Source organism: Aythya ferina (assembly GCF_964211825.1).
Source record: "Aythya ferina genome assembly, chromosome: 2".
NCBI lineage: Eukaryota > Metazoa > Chordata > Aves > Anseriformes > Anatidae > Aythya > Aythya ferina.
Genome location: NC_140297.1, coordinates 72121900 through 72138492, shown reverse-complemented (window position 1 = coordinate 72138492; position 16593 = coordinate 72121900). Strand labels below are relative to the sequence as shown.

At 40.9% G+C, this 16593-nt stretch overlaps 1 protein-coding gene across 1 annotated transcript in view; it reads left to right on the top strand.

The window, feature by feature from the left end:
* Window positions 1-16593, top strand: part of ANKH (ANKH inorganic pyrophosphate transport regulator) — a 100906-nt gene that overhangs the window by 17575 nt on the left and 66738 nt on the right. The gene's annotated exons all lie outside the window — the stretch shown is intronic.

Genomic DNA, 16593 nt, shown 5'->3' with positions numbered 1-16593 from the left:
GAAAAGGAATTGTGTTGTGCTAGGGCATTTCTGTATTCTTCTTAGTTACACCATGTATATGCGAGTGTCAGAGTGCTGACTGAGCACAGTGTAACTACTACTCTTACTGCAGAGGGAAGCAAGCAGCCAGAGCATCAGGTGCGTGGTGCCTGCTTTGACCTGCTGGGTGCTCTGCCCCTTCTCCTTGTTCAACACTGCCAAGGAGAACTGGCCAGGGAGAGGGCAAGGCAATAGCTGGGGCTGCCTGCTGCCATACGAGTACAGAGGTGAATCCTCCTGCCACTCTTGTTCTCAAGGACTGTTTTGCAATCCCATGCTTTTATGATTGTGAAGGGACATTTGTATTGCAGGACTGGCTGTAGGCCCTGGCCTGTGTGCACGGGGACTGGATGTGTACAACGAAGAGAGGATTCCTGTCCCCAGAACACATTGGGATTAATTAGCATTGGCACTTCAGAGGTTTTTGCAAAGCAGTAGCCTTTGTCTCCAGCCATCCCCAGCTGTGGATGCCTCAGAAGAAAGCAGGAATCCCCACAGTGCACTCTGTTGGGCAGATACTCTCCCAGGGGGGAAATACCTGGATCCAGCTGCATTGAGCTTGTGTCCTCCCTCAGGAGATACGAAGACTTTTGGCTTTTATATTTTTCTTAATCGGAGCAGAGTTTATTATTCCACAAATAAAGTGGGAAATCTGTTTACCGTATGCTTACATCCTAGACTCAGGAAGGTTGAAATCTTTCTGCAGTGTAGCGGTGCGCCCTTTTCACCTCTAATGGTCGATCACTCTTCATTGCTAGACTACATGCATGGGAAAATGGGTGCAGTTTTGGCATTTCCCTGAATACATCCCCTCCTTGAAGAGGCACTATGCTCTTGAAAGCCATAGGTTGACAGCAAAGTCCTTAGAATGTGAAAAAAAACAATGATTTTTTCAAGTCTTCTAAAAAGACTGATCTTTTTCATTCACTATTGGCAGCGAATTAGGAATTTGCTGTATCATTGTTAACTAGGCAAAGACTGTCTACAAATAGAAATTGCTTCAGCCTGTGCAAAGAGATTTCAGCCATTCCTCAAAGTCCTTATTGAAACTATGAAATCATCAGAAATAATTCTCACTAGAAACATGAATGCCATGCAAATGGGCTTCCAAACTGCAGACAGAGAAGCAGAAATGTGGGAAAAAGGAAGAAGGGGAATATCATATGACATAAAAGCGGCTGAGTTCTTTTAGGCTCACTGGAAATTTTTCACTGTCTGTAATGTCTGATACCCACAGAAAAAATACCTGAAGATCCGTGACAAATAAATGCAGTCCTACTCCAAAACAGTCCGTAGAGTTTCCATATGCTCGGTGGGAACTTTCTGCACATTAGCACTGAAGCCATGCAAAAACATGACCTTGAAAGTGAACAGGAGGAGGAGATTTTAGAAGGGATAACTTATCTTGTTAATGACACTGAAGAATAAGACACTCAGGAGAAACCCAATAGCATCAGCGTAAAGGTCCCGTTACCACTGTCGAGGATGAAAAGGAAGGCCTTTAAGAAAAAGAGGCAATAAATTTGCTTTCCAACTCCTTTATCACCCATTACATAGAAAGCCTGAGGGAATGAGATCTTACAATTGGAAAGAGTCTTAATGGCCCAAAACTCAGCCCAGATCTTGGAACAAAAGCTATAGTCATCACATTTCTTTGCTTTCAGGACAAAGAACTTATTATGTAAAAAGCAAAATAAAACTCAAGTGTCTTGGATATGCCAATAAGCAAATCTCTCTTTACTCAGACAAAAAAAAAAAAAAAGAAAAGATCAGGCGAGAGGAACAAATGCAAGGCTTCAAACAGCAGTCTGTTAACCAGTCAGATGAATGTGGACTGAGGATGAAGGTCCACCATTTTTCACCTGCAGGTAGTAACACCATCTGTTCCCTTACATTTTCTCCTGTACAATCAAAGCCACTGGCTCCAACAGCTCTGCACCATCTTTCAGAAGCTTGTGTTGTAGTAAGAGTGAGGGGGTTGTATTTCTTCATGTAATATGGTTCAGCTTCATTTACTTCCAATTGTGTAGAGTTGAAATGACTACCAAGTGTTTATTGCATATTAATGGTGTTTCAGAAGAGAAGAGGAAAGAATAAAGAAGATGGTAGTTTGAAGGGATGCAAGACACAGACTCCTGATGGCTCTTAAACAGGAGACGTTTATTGCCCTTTTTCACTACTACATGTGCTTTCCCCATAGCCCCACACGCTGTCCACGCGCCCAAATCTGTCATACAATCAGTTAGAGACCCTCAGACACGTGCCTGGAGCCAGCCAGCAATTGGCCACTGCCCCAAAGCTCATCTTTAACACTGCAGCCAATTTTCTTTATCTCAACCTTGCTCAGGTTTTTGTTTCTACCGCTTGTTTCCTCATTATCTCTAATCCAGGGACGTGTGAAACAGCGCGAAGCCACCTGCAAATTCCTTTCCCACAGTAGCTGAAATGCTGCCTTGGAAATGCCTCTGTCTTGTACTAACTCTGTCACCAGGATTTTTTTCGCCATAGTCCAAGAACTCAGTAATGAAAAAAAAGGTAGCCAGCACTCACCACTGGCAGAAAAAGAGACAGGAGCAATGTGTGAAAAGGCATTTTTACTAATGAACTGTTAGCAGATCATCCTAATGAGGTTGCAGGATGTCAATTATAGAAAACAGTTGCAAAATCTCACAGATTTTAATGAATGTGACAAATAAGGCAAAGGATGTTCTTTGTTTTTACTGGTCTAACAGCCTGGCCTTTCTTTGTTACTGAAATTTACTTCTGGGGAGAAATCACTATTATCATTATAGTAAGATGCAGAGCTCTCAGAAAATGATGGCTCTGCCATCACTGGGTCTCCACAGCGTGTTGTTGCAGTGCCTCCTCCAGCAGAAGTGATTTTTGCCCACTGGTGGAACTGGGTGGAGGCAGCTGGGAAGAACAGGCTCAGACCTGCTGAACAACAAAAAGGCTACTTCTCAGTATGCCCAAGTATGAGATGCTGGCTAGGAGTGAAGCTCAGATAAAGCCAATCCTTTGTAATGCTAGTTTCAGGAAAATAAAACTTAAGCCAGTGAGTCAGGTGAGTTTCTATTTGAAATTCTATTTTGAGAACAAGTCTACATGAGTAGTTCTCCTTTCCACAATTTTCTGTGCAAACAAATGTTACAAATAAAAATTACTTACAGAAGAGCAAGAAAATATACTACAAACTATACCCATTCCTAACAATGTTAAATAAAAGAGGACAAATGAGGGCCATGCACTGAAACTATAGAAAGCATTTTGCCCCTCCTCTTTCTTGAGGATGAGTAAAGAAACTCTGTCTCAGTATTTTATTGCCTCAGTTATATTTATAAAACTAATCACAGGAACAGAAAACAGGATTAGTCCAGCCAAATTTACTAACAAGTCATGAACAAACCTCAGACAGCTCAAAGTCAGAAAGGCAATATGAGAGCTGTAGAGAGCAAACAGGATCAGCTGTAGTACTATGTTTCAGAAAAAAAAAAAAAAAAAAAAGATTAAAGAAAAAGTTGCTGATGATGAAAAGATACAACCCTGAGTAAATGCAGTCCTATACTAAAAAATAAAATAATTCCACTATACAATTCTAGTGATCTTCTTGATTCATCCACATCTAGGGAGTGTGTATTTCAGCCTTTTCTTTTACTATAGAATTACAGTACCTGTTAAGTAGTGAACATGCAGATTTATAGATACTAAAGCAAAGCTTAACATAAAAATTATTAAGTGCTCTTGTGCAGAGGAAAGGATTATTTCATTATGATATCTTGGCCAGCTCACTGTGTCTGTATGCAGAGAATTTAGACTTTGAAGACAGTGCAGTTTCTGTGTTTAAATAAGCGTTGATGCAGATCAGTGACAGTATTCTGAATGTTAATGCCAAGTTTCATTCTAGATCATATAGACTGTAGTGTCTTAGTATCTGAGGACCTAGCATCTTCTGTTTAAAAAGAACTGTAGAAAGTACGAGTTGTTTTCTTCTTTTATTTTTTCTTTCTTTTTTTTCTTCTTTAGATTGTTTGACACTGGAACTGTAATCCCTTATTTATGGTTACAGCCATAGTCAGAAAGATGAAAAGATTGTCTCCTCCATTTATCTGAAGAGCCACCTTTTCAGCTGAGTTCATTGCTTCTACAGCTCGTGCTTTGCCTGCTAGCAAACATCAGTCTCCAATTTCTGTGCAGATGCTCTTGATCACATGTATCTGAGTCATGCTTCTTTTGGAAATATGTAATGAATTCTCTAAATATCAGGCTGACCTGATATTCCACTGAACTGCCACCTATTCACTGCCTCCCACAGTTGGGTAGTGCTGATTGCTACAAGCTGGAGTGCTGCTGCAGTCTCAGGGTAGGTGTCAGCACTCCAGTAATTTATAGCCGTGTGGTCAATATCGTTTAAGATGAATGTGAATAAAATGCGTGTCTCAAAGAACCTCACAGTCCTGAGGAAATTCTGTCTTTTCCACAAGAAACACCTCAGCCCTGCCAGATCTGAGGACTTCTTATTCAAACAGCACCCGGCTTTCTCTCCTTTCCTTCCTCAGCTGGGGGCCACTGAGGGATGTTCACTTTGCTGACACTTGCTCTCACCTACGTCCCAAAACTGTTTTTGGCAACTTGACTGTAAGTGTGCAGCAAACCATAGTACAGCTGTGAACTGGGGTGCAAGGACAAACGGAGGAGGACTTGGTGATGGCAGAGTCCCCTCCAGGTACTTCCTGTTAGAATAAGCTCGTTAGTGTTAACACTGATTCTTGCCTAATGAGTTGAGCTGGCTGAGGACTTAAAAGTCACAGACAGGAGTACTTTCAGCAGACAGAATGATAATTATAGTTTGTTTCTGAAAGCTTGTAATGATTAAAAATTCAGTTTTCAGGTTTCTCTTCCTTGTTAGTAATTTACTGTCACCGCTTCATCTGCTCTGTCTAGTACCTGGAACTGTACTGTGTGATGCAAGTCCTTTGCCACTCTGCTCAATTTCTTCCTCCCCAGTCCAAAAGTATTTGAAAATTGTCGTGGTTTAACCCGGCTGGCAGCTAAACACCACGCAGCCGTTCGCTCACCCTCCCCCCTCCCTCTCTGGGACGGGGGAGAGAAATGGAAAGTGAAGCTCGTGAGTTGAGATGAAGACAGTTTAATAAGACAGGAAAATAATAATAATAATAATAATAATAATAATAATACAATGATGATAATAGTACTACTACTAATAATATGTACAAACAAGTGATGCACAATGCAATTGCTCACCACCCGCTGACCGATGCCCAGCTTAACCCCGAGCAGTCCGGCCCCCTCCCCCCGGCTAGCCACCCCTATATATTGTTTAGCATGACGTCAGATGGTATGGAATACCCCTTTGGCTAGTTTGGGTCACCTGTCCTGGGTCTGTCCCCTCCCAGCTCTTACTGCACCCCCCCCAGCCTGCCCGTTGGCAGGACAGAGCAAAGGCTGAGATGTCCTTGGCTTAGTATAAGCACTGCTCTGCAACAATTAAAGCATCGGGGTGTTATCAGCACTCTTCTCATTCTAAGCCAAAACACAGCATTCCACCAGCTACTAGGAAGAAAATTAATTCTGTGCTAACTGAAACCAGGACAAAAATAAATGACACTTAGGATGTAAATAGTGCACTTGAGCTGCAGGCAGGTACAGAGGAGCAAATTTAGCCTATCATTGTACACGTGAAATAAAATGAAATCTGTGTATTGATTTTTCCTGCTTTGAACTCCAGGCCATTTTGGGTGTCTGGCTGCTGCTAGCAGAATGAGGCTGTATCTGACAACAGAAGTGAGGCAGAATATAAATAAGATATTTTAAACATGCACGGGGAGATGTGTCATTTCTTTTTTTTTTTTTCCCCTTAAGTTTCTCTTCATGATTTTTCACAGCCAGTTTCCTGCTTTTCACTGATGTAGTGAGAACTGCCCTTTGCTAAAATTCAGGTCCGTGCCTTTGAACCAAAGTGAATTAAGAAAATGTGCCACCTTCTGCAGATACTATGGTCAAAGAACAGGCGCTTTGTCCTGGCCAACCTGTAGCAGGCAGAGGCAGGGCTGTAGTGCCTCTGCACCCCAGATTTGCGGGCCTGGTGGTGCGCCGGTGATCCTCAGAAGATGTGTTTGTGTTGCTGTTGAGGGGCTCACCCAGGCTAAAAAGAAAGCTTACCAAGTGATATGTGAGGTAAAAAGCCTCCTCCCCGCCTCCACCCACAACGCCAAAAAGAAGGAAAGGTTGGTGTTTGCATTGCATCTGACTGTGGCAGACAAATGTGGTGAAACATCACTGCTGTGTCTGTTCTTTCCCTGTTACAAACATGGATACTGACTGCTGCAGACTGGAGAAAGAACTTCTCACTTGTGGCTGTTTGGGGCAAATGCAATGTGTGAGCTCCAATTTGGAGGTTATGAACTCCATGTAAACACCTTTATTATACAGTAAGCTCAGTTTTGTTTGTAAGCCTTGTCCCTCCTTCTGCTATCTTAACTATATCCACAGTTCAGATTTGGCTGCAGTTCCAAGCAGTGATGTCGCAAGGGTGTCTGCGGAAGGTCACTAAACCTCAGTGACCCTTTGTTATCAGGGAGAGCTTATCTTGCCAGCCATTTAAAAAAAAGAGATTCAGGAGGCAAAGCTTTATCAGTGAAGGTCCCTGAATACTCCAAAAGCCCCAAATTCCCTAGCAAACAATGATCAAAAGGAAAATTTCTAAACCTGGAAAATGCAAACAGAAATTTTTATTTTGTCTAATTCTATTTATTTCTTGTGCAACTGTAAAGGAAACTTTTGCAAAATCTCTGTGCTATATCACAAGCATTATCTGCTCCTGCACTTTCAAACCACCAACCAGCAAATGCAAAGAAAATGGAAAGTCAATTGCTTAAACAAACGTGAAGGGTTGTGCACATGCGTGTATGTAAAGGCAAGCACGCAGGGTTGGACGGGGCGAGGAATAGCTCCAACTGTACACTTAGACCATGAAGTTCTACTCTGTTATATGCTAACAGAGTGAATTTGTGTGAGAGAAGCGTGTCTTGGGGTTACCAGAACAGTGAGAAAGGTTCAGCTGTGGAGGTACCCTAGGCCAATGGAAAATAAGTATATACAGGTCCCTATCCAAGCAGTTTTCTGTCAAGCATAGGACTCTGGAAATGCTCTCTGTCATCATCTAGTTAAAAACAAAAAACGTTAAAGTTGACTGGGCACTCAGGAGCTGTGGGGTGACAACAAGCAGATCCAAATGTGATAGCCAGTTTTTCATGTGTTGTTTCTTTTCCATTCTGTTAGCAGTGATTACTGATACTTCAGTATTAGCTTAGTATTTGTTAATGTGTAAACCTGCATGTTCAAATAACAAATCATCCTCAACAATTAACAAACCAATGATTAGCATGGGTTGACTTACATGTTGTTAACGTCACTTAAAGATGATCTCCTCTCCTCCCTCTTGTGAAATTTGGTTTTAGGAGACAGAGATATTATCCACACTATTTCTTCCAACTTACCTTACCTTAATTCCCATTCCATTGTCTTTGACTCTTTGGACAGGCTGCAGCAGAATTAGAGTCTGCCAGGCAAGGTTCTGCAATTTTCCTTTTTATCTTAGGACTCTGAAAACTCGGTCATTCAGTATAAACTTAAAAGTTTCATCTCCAAGAACATGGAAGCATTCTTTATTGTGAACCACTTTAATTCCTGCCCCAAAGCAACCAGTAGATTTGATACCTTTGATCATCTCCATACAAATGAGGAAAACCACTTGCAATAGCAGAAGTATAGCAGTATTCAGATAGAATCTCCTAATATTGCCCACGAAGTCTAACCTGATAAATGATATGTCATTTCTCCCCTTAACTGGCAGACACCAAGTCCATCCTTTCCCATGTCTATTCCTGGAGTGATTTTTCCTGCCTTTCTCTTGGACAACTTCCTGTGGCCTCACCTATTTCTTGACCTAATCCTTCCCTTCAGAAGCACTCATGCATATTCCAACTTCGAAGCAGCTCTCTCTTCCATGCTACCACTTCATTTTCTATTTCATAGCAGCTAATTTTGTAGACCTTGCTGTCATGCTACTTCCCCATATCTACCTCCGAGGCTTCTCTGACTGGAAAAGTGATAAAGAAAAATATGACCTTCATATTTTTCAGTTCTCTTCAGTTCTGCAATGAGCCAGACAGTATTATGCTTTCTAGAGGACACCGAATTCTCACTATTGGTATTTCAGGAGAAATATGTATAGAAATGGTTAAGTGATTGCTGCACTTAGAAGTATGCACTGGAATAAAAGTGGCTTCCTAGTCTTACCAAATATGTTGTACCTCTACACTGATTTGAATGGTGGATTAGGCAAAAATGATAAGTTGCATAACAGAGCAAGGAAAAGACGAAGATCTTTTGCTTGTGTGATTGCCAAACTGATTCTGAATGACAGCAAAGTGACATAGACATACAGACTTCATCCTGTCTAAACACGGATGTTTTAAAGCTAACTTTTTCACTTCCATAGCAGTTAAGAAGGGTGTGTGAATAGCTTCACTCTTGCTCCAATAGTATTAACATTTTTTTGTGTGGAAGAAAATAGAAAAACAAGATTCATAATTCCACAAGAAGAATGAGCCTTGTATGCACATGTGGTCCTGCACATTTTGATGCATATGAGCAGATGCATCTAGTGCTCCACTGACTTCAAAGCAGGTTTGTGCGTGCCTCAAGAGATTATTTCATGGTGAGGCATGAAGACACTCAGTGCCAGTCAAGTATGGTTGAATCTGGCTCAGAGGTAGAATAGAAAAAGTCACTGAGCGTGTTTTATGGATTCCGTCCCAAGTGTAGGTCTTCTTGTGTCACAGCTTGGGATGCCAAAATGCATGTATTGTCTGACATGATCTGTAGTGAGTTTTACTAAAGTGATCTTTTATTTTTCTATTCAGCCTTTCCCAAATACTTCCTACTAATGTGTGCTGCCATTCACCTTCCTTCAGCACCTTCAGCTACCTCTCTCTTATTTCCCTGTGTAAAACACTGTTTTCCAGCTCCTGGCCTGACAGTGCTCCGACCTGCTCATCTGCAAGAGCTGACCTATCTAATGTCTTTAGCTCATGAATCATCTCTTGAATTCACTACAGACATTCGTTTCATTTCAGTGAAATTAATTTCAACATCTACAGTGACTACTCCCTGGCAAAGACTTAGGGCCTTTGCTTTCCTCCTACCTTTCTGCTTTCCTTTTACCTTTTATCTTTCCTTTAGTCTGCATTACAGTTCATTGCTCTTTATTACATATATTTTCCTTTGTTAGGTGTCTTTCCCAGTTTTGTTTATTGATCTTCTGTTTTAACCATCTGTTATCTTGGCCTCTTCTTTTTATATTTTCCTGTGTAATTGTACCTCTTTTCACAGGCTTTCTTACTGGTACTATTTGATGATTGCATCTGACCTCTCAGCCTGCTATGCAAGAAACCCAGCATCTGCTCATTCAAATCTACACTGATTCTGTATTTATTACTTCCTACCAATCACAAATTCTGTCCTTGAAACAATTGTTATAGAAAGAGAAAAGGCAGGGTGGGACAATCAGTAGGAAAATCACAACCAAATTAACATATTACTTTGCAGCATGTCCCATATGACATTCAAATCTTTTAGTATATACAAAAACTGCCCAGGATATATCACTCTGCTACCTTGCCTTCTTTCCAGCTTACTTCCCGTGTAACCCTGCTTGCTTTTCTCCTTTCCCTAGCTACAGTATTTGTGTTGACATTGTAATGTAAGTGCCTGGTTACAGAGTCCCTTATTTACATGTACAGCAGTACATTGCTCTTGCCCTTGCACTGCTCTGGAAGTAAGGTCTATTGCTCCATGTGCTGAACCTCTGCAATTATTTATACAATTGCTAAAGAGATTCAGAAGCCTCTTGGAAAGTTCAGTCCACTGTTCATTTGAATTTCATTAAGTTAATACTAGTCCCAAATTTCTTTTCTTCAGTGAATGCCATTCACCTAACTAGTCTGGGTAAAACTCATTGGGATAATCAGCAATTACAAGCCAATCACAATTACTAATTCACTGAAACATTCCTGGAACATTAAGTTTCCATCCCTGGATTGTTACATTGGCATTTAAATTATTAAAGCTGAATAATAACAAGTCATAAATTCCCCCTGGAGGACATGAAACATTCTTGCATGTCTGTTAATGAAAATACTTCAAAAAGATAAAGTAAACATCTTAATGAAATATTGTGGGAGTATGCAACCATGTTAATAGGTTAACTGCATGTCCACTCAATTTAGGAAAAGATAAGCAGATTTATAGAAAAGAGTGCTTGTTAGGATGTCTTTCAGAGTATTTGTCACTTCTTCATTCAGAAACATAAGTATTTCTGTAAGTGTCTTAAGCCAAATGCAGTGCTCTTGGAGTTGCTATTTTTAAGGAGCGCATTAGGATTGATTTAGTGCAAAATCTTCATAGCATAATTCTGCAATGTGTTTTTCTAGTCTTGCTCTTTTACTTCTGTACACATGGCTTAGTTTGGACCAAAACTGATTACGCTGTACACATGGAGATGTTTCCGCTCAGAACACTTCCTTCCCTCCTCCGCATACACTGGGTTTGTTGTGCTTGGCCTTCTCTTGCACCGGCCCGAGAGGTACTCAGGGCTTGTGTCCCTCAACCATTTCATACTGGTGTTGCCAGCAGTGGCAGCGTGCTGTGGACTGTTCCCTGACAGAAGGGAAAAGCTGTGCGTGCCTTTATTTTTCCACCTCAGCCTAGGCTTACTGTGATCACTTTTTCAGGTGTAAGCAACCGCAGAAGCTGCTGCAGAAGAAAACAATTTCTCTTAGTGGTATAGAACCTGGTCCAGTACCAGTTTACAGAAAAGAAATGTTTCCATTGATTAAATGGAGTTTGGGTTGTCAGAGGAGTGCCAGCGGGAACAACACGGCTGAGGCCCCGTGAGCTGGCTGCCAGTGAGGACACCTTCCAGCATCTTCTCAGTGACCATTGGTGTTCTTAATCTGTGTTTTAAAGAGAAGAGCAATGGTTGTTCATACACTATATTGCCATTTGCCAAAAAAAGTGTTCAACAAGACACGCAACGATAATTTCACCGTGAAATTTCACAGTTTAACTGAGGGGTGATAATGCGGAGCTTGGGAAGGTAATCAATACCCGGCCTAGCATCAGCTGAGGGATTTAGGCTGCCTGTGGCTGCTGAGACTCAGTAGCAGCTGGGTGCCTAATTGTCTGGAGAGGTTTTAGAAAAAAACAACTCTTTTTCCTAATTGCACGAGGGAAAACCACCAACTGGAATGTCAGTTTGAGCATATATTAAAAAAAGGAGATCAATTAGTGCGATTTGTTTGATGTCAGTTGTTAATTCCTATATGCGTATCGTAGAAATTATTTGGTTGGTCATCTCAGAAGTGGGTCTTGGAAACCAGCTGACGGTTTACAGATGTAAGAGCATGACGATGTTGTTGTTACAAAAATATTTAACCCTGCAAATGCTGAATGGCCTGGGCTTGTCATACTTTTTGTTGCTGTTTTTAAGCACACCAGCATTCCATATGCAAGTTGTCTTTTAAATACCTAAACTGCACAGAAGACAGATTACTTCCCATAAACTTAGGCATGTACTTTGTGCATTTGACTTTTCTCTAAAAATACACAAAATTATTATATTTGTGTAAGAGCTCTGGCTTTAGTGATACCGATAAGTATCAGTTTCCTTTTATTCTGTTGAAACAAAAAAAAAGATTTTTAGGATTCAGATCTAAGTCTGATGACCTTCAGTTTCATTAAGCTTGTATTTTGCAGAGGCTTACACAACCTTTTTAGGTTTGTATATTACACTCTCTGAAAATCACAATTTTTTTCTGTATAAAAATGGGGTATCCTAATCCACACAGTGAGGGTCAGCATAGGGTGTTCTTTATTTATGTAGTATTTTATTCTCCACTATGTGCCTTCTGTATACTTAAATTCCCAACACATGTTGCAAAGACACTATTATAATCAAGGTCACAGTAGTCCAGGGCTGGACAAGACTGGGGACCCAGTTTCTACACCTCAGTTCACACATCCTTAAGATCTCCAGGTCCTGTTTCTCTCTGTTAAACACCTCAGCCTTTGGCACGATGCTGTCACTTGCTGACCTTTCTTTTTAACATAGCCTTTGCTTCATCCCACTGCAGACTTGGTATATGCGTTCATACAAACAGGCACGTCTCTGTTTGCTGCACCTGTATTAACTGTGGGCCTGTATTTGGGGCTTTGTTTCTCTCAGCAGTGAAAGAGCTACAGAGTCCTTTACCTTTTAAAATATTATTTAAATTACATTTAAGAGCATCGGGTGTCACTTTCAGATGGAGAACAGCCCTTGGATACAGAGCTCCTCTTTTCATGTGGTGCCTGGTTCGGTGTATATGAATATGCCATTGTGCTACGCGGTGTTTAGATCAGGAACCCAGGGGCACATTGCGTTAGCCTGTGTCAGCCACAGCTGGGGTCTCACACCGTGCCTTTCTTACGGCATCATGCTTAAAGCTGTTGCGATGTGTGCAGGCGAGATCTAAGACACCTGGCTGAAAGGTACCAACTGTAAGCATGGTGACCTGACGAGATATTCTCCATAACGAGGCTGTGAGGGCTGGTGGCACGGACTTGAGGAGGGAGAGGCGGTGGCAGTGGCAGGAGGCCACGGCCTGCATCCTGCCCCAGCGGACACAGGCGGTCGCATGGTCACCGAAAGCCACCTTGGCAGGTGTGGCATGGGCACAGGTTCCTGCCAGGGTGACTGCTGCTGCAACAACTCTTTCCTCTAGGACAGCTGATATCATGGCTATCGTCATTTATTGCCTCTCCTTTGTCATATCCCCAGTGAAAAAATGATTCTTATCTCCACTCTTGTCAGAGGATGTTCCTGTTAAGCTAGATATAATGTAATAAATTCCAGCAGTAGCTGTTCCTAGACTGAGCTACCTTTATGTATAAACTCTACAGTTCAAGCAGCTTGCATTGAATGTGCTGTTGTTTTTTTTTTCATTGTAACTTGTATTTCAGCAGCTGGTGCAGGCAAATCAATCCTTTCCTTTCCTTTCCTTTCCTTTCCTTTCCTTTCCTTTCCTTTCCTTTCCTTTCCTTTCCTTTCCTTTCCTTTCCTTTCCTTTCCTTTCCTTTCCTTTCCTTTCCTTTCCTTTCCTTTCCTTTCCTTTCCTTTCCTTTCCTTTCCTTTCCTTTCCTTTCCTTTCCTTTCCTTTCCTTTCCTTTCCTTTCCTTTCCTTTCCTTTCCTTTCCTTTCCTTTCCTTTCCTTTCCCTTCCCTTCCCTTCCCTTCCCTTCCCAGAGGAGAGCAATAACAATTACCAACTAGGGGGAAAAATGCAAGGTGCTCTTTCTCAATAGTAGCAGCAAAGGAAGGAAGATCTCTTTTTCTCCTAGTTCAGTCTTTCAGGTCTCCCACTCACATTATTTGTGCAGTTTTCCCCCCGTCTGCATTAGAAAAAGTGTAGCAACAACAGGTATAGCTTTACCTGAGAGCTGCCTTCTTCCTTTCACACACACTTCAAGGAATGACTTCTGAGGAATGACCCCTCTTTAATGTTATGGCTTTCTTTTATGCAACTCAGTCCTTGTGATGGCAACACAAATCCAACAGAATAGCCACCATAATAAATGTAGCCCCATCTCTATTGTTAGTGTTGTATACAGCAATTTTTGAAGAAGAAGGAAAGGATAAAGATGATCTGGGAAGACTCTCATCAGTTCATGCCTTTTTCTGTCTAGCCCTTAGGATTCTTTGAAGCGTCTCCATCCATGGGGCTGGGCCTAGCCAAAGGCTAAAAATGATGCAGGGAAGTACTGCGTTCATTCAGAAAGCATACTTTCCTCCTGACTGCTGGTACTCCCTTCTATGTTCTCCTAAGTATGATTTTTTTTTAACCTCTCTCTTTTCCTGGGTTGCTACTGCCAAGCAACAAAGGAAATAGAAGTCAGAACCATGGTTTCTTCAGAAATTGCAATACCAAGAGGAAACACTAAGAAGAATATGACTTGAAAACATAAAGAATAGCCTGTAGCCCAAGGATGAAACATCTGCTCCTTCAGCTTCAGAAGCAGACTCTAAAATGACAAACCAACTCATCAACAGTTTTCATATATATAGATTCAAGCTGTATCTTTTGAAGCCTATCTGTTCTTATCATGTAATGCCGGGGTCATTTTGTATGGCTTTAATTAGATAGCTAACAGTCAGTCACTGGTAGGAAACAGCAATAAAGGGAGAAAAGTCTCTTATTTTGAACAAAATACAGTAATGTTAGGGCTCAGGAATGACCCATGGAATTAAAGACGAGAACACTGTATGAATTTGAGTAGTAATAGTATTAACTTCATAGATACTTCTACATAATAAGCCAGTCCTGGTCATCATAGTTTAAATCTCTTAAAGGTAGTCTGCACAGATGAGCTTACAAAACAGGCAGAAAGGAGGCAGGCACTGTGCATTACTTCTCTAGAAGTCATTTATATGAATAAGTTCATGAACGTACTTCTGAACCCACTACTGTAACTTAGTCAGACTTTTTAGTTGTGATACAGTTTTTTTACTGGCAACTTAAAAAAAATATTAAAAAAAAAATATTACAATGGAGCTCTTCTCTACAAAAACAGGTCAGGTGGTATCTCATCAATCTTGGTCATTTCTCTGGAGGCACTAAAAGTGAAAAGTGACATGGCTGTCAGTCTAAAAGTGCAACCTATTTAAAAGCACACTATTTGACTAAATTTGAGTTCAAGCAAGAATGACTTGAGTGACTTGGCTTTTTGAAGAATCACACAAAGGTGGCTCTCATGCCAGATCCATCACCAGTTCAGAAAGGAATCTGTCCTTTCTTTAAAACTAAACTAAAAACTTTAACTCTTCTAACTAATAAATAAATAAAAAAAATAAATGAAACTAAGACTAACTAAAAATTATTTCTATTCCTGTCAGTAGCAGAGGCTGGGTATCCATCCCCCTGTTATCTAAGCTATTCTCTTTAAGCAATTTTCCTACTCTTATTTTTCCATCCCACTTTCTTTATTTGCACTTTGTGACTTGGCAGGAGAGAAAGACATTTTAGTAGCAGTCCCCTCTGACTTCCCACTTTCATAGCATTATCTGTCTTCTGGATTTAAAAGGACTAATGAGAACTTCAAAAGAAAGAAGGCAGCATGTGCCACAGCTCTTTGTAGAAAATCAAGTTAGCTTTGCAACGCAGGAGAGGTGTATACTTAGGTAGTCTTCATCTAGTGACTGTTAACTTCTTATCATCAGTGATCCTTGTGAAATGATTCTCTGGCATTACTTATTTATTAAATTAATTATGTTATTTCACTTTCTCTGAAAGTCTGAAATCTGTGAGAAGGATGTGACATTAGTCGTTCCTCTTCTTAGGACACTCACAGAATCTTTTAGAACAGAAGCCAAATTTCTTTCAGCAACAATAGTAATTAAGTTCAGAATTTTCCCCACAGTTCAGTGTGTCACAAATTTGTATGCTGGTAGTTAATTTCTTTCTCCCTCACTGCCATCTCTGCTATCAGTTTTTGTTACTTAGCAAGGTGCTCCATTTTTTACTTAGGGCCAGCCCTATTAAGGTGACAGCTTGTGCAAGATGCAGTTTTTATGCTGCTCAAAGACAGATTTTACTGCAGCTACAGCTTTAAAGGTGAGAATTCTCAAAAGAAATTTCAACTTTATTCTCATACAGATTTGCTATGCTTTTTCACAAAGAATATACACCGTATGCCCTCATTCTTTTTCTGGATAAACATGAATCAGCAAAGCCACATATTCTTCCAATGCAATGGAAAGTTGTTGACAATGTTTTTCTTTTTTATCAAAAAAAGGCCCAAACCCAAGTTTTGGCAGGCACAGTGAGAGAGTTTTTTCAATTACTGTTTTGGGGCATCCTGCCATCTTTCTCAGCATACGCTGCCTTCCTGTTTATAACCTTTAGTTCTCCAGAGTCCCCTCCAGAGGAAAACAAGGCTATAACTAATTTCAAGCCAGCTGATGGAGAAAGGTGGGAGATGAAAAGTAGTTTCATGGTAAATGCACACGTCCTGTTTAAAAAAATAAAGAAATAATGCCCCTCAGCAGTGCCTTTTCAGCTTGTTGAGCTTCCAGAAAGCGTTGGGGACTATTGCAAGTTGGCATTGCTACTGAGGTATCATAGCAACTCCAGCAAATCACAGCGGCGCCCTCCAACAATGAATCATTCATTTAGAAACCATATCTCCTCTTTCCTTTATTTGTGGAAGATTTATTCCTTTCAGGAGGAAAATTTATATCCACCAGGCAGACATCTGATACACAATACCTAATAGAGTGCGTACAATGGCTTTGCTCAGGGCATTGCTTTTTACCAAGGCAGTAGTTTTAAAGAAATCTGGAAATGACAGCAGTGGTAGCCACTTGGATGGCTGCCACTTCCCAAATCTGCATCCCTTCAACCTCTGTATTTTACCTGTTTCACTGAAGGGAATTAAT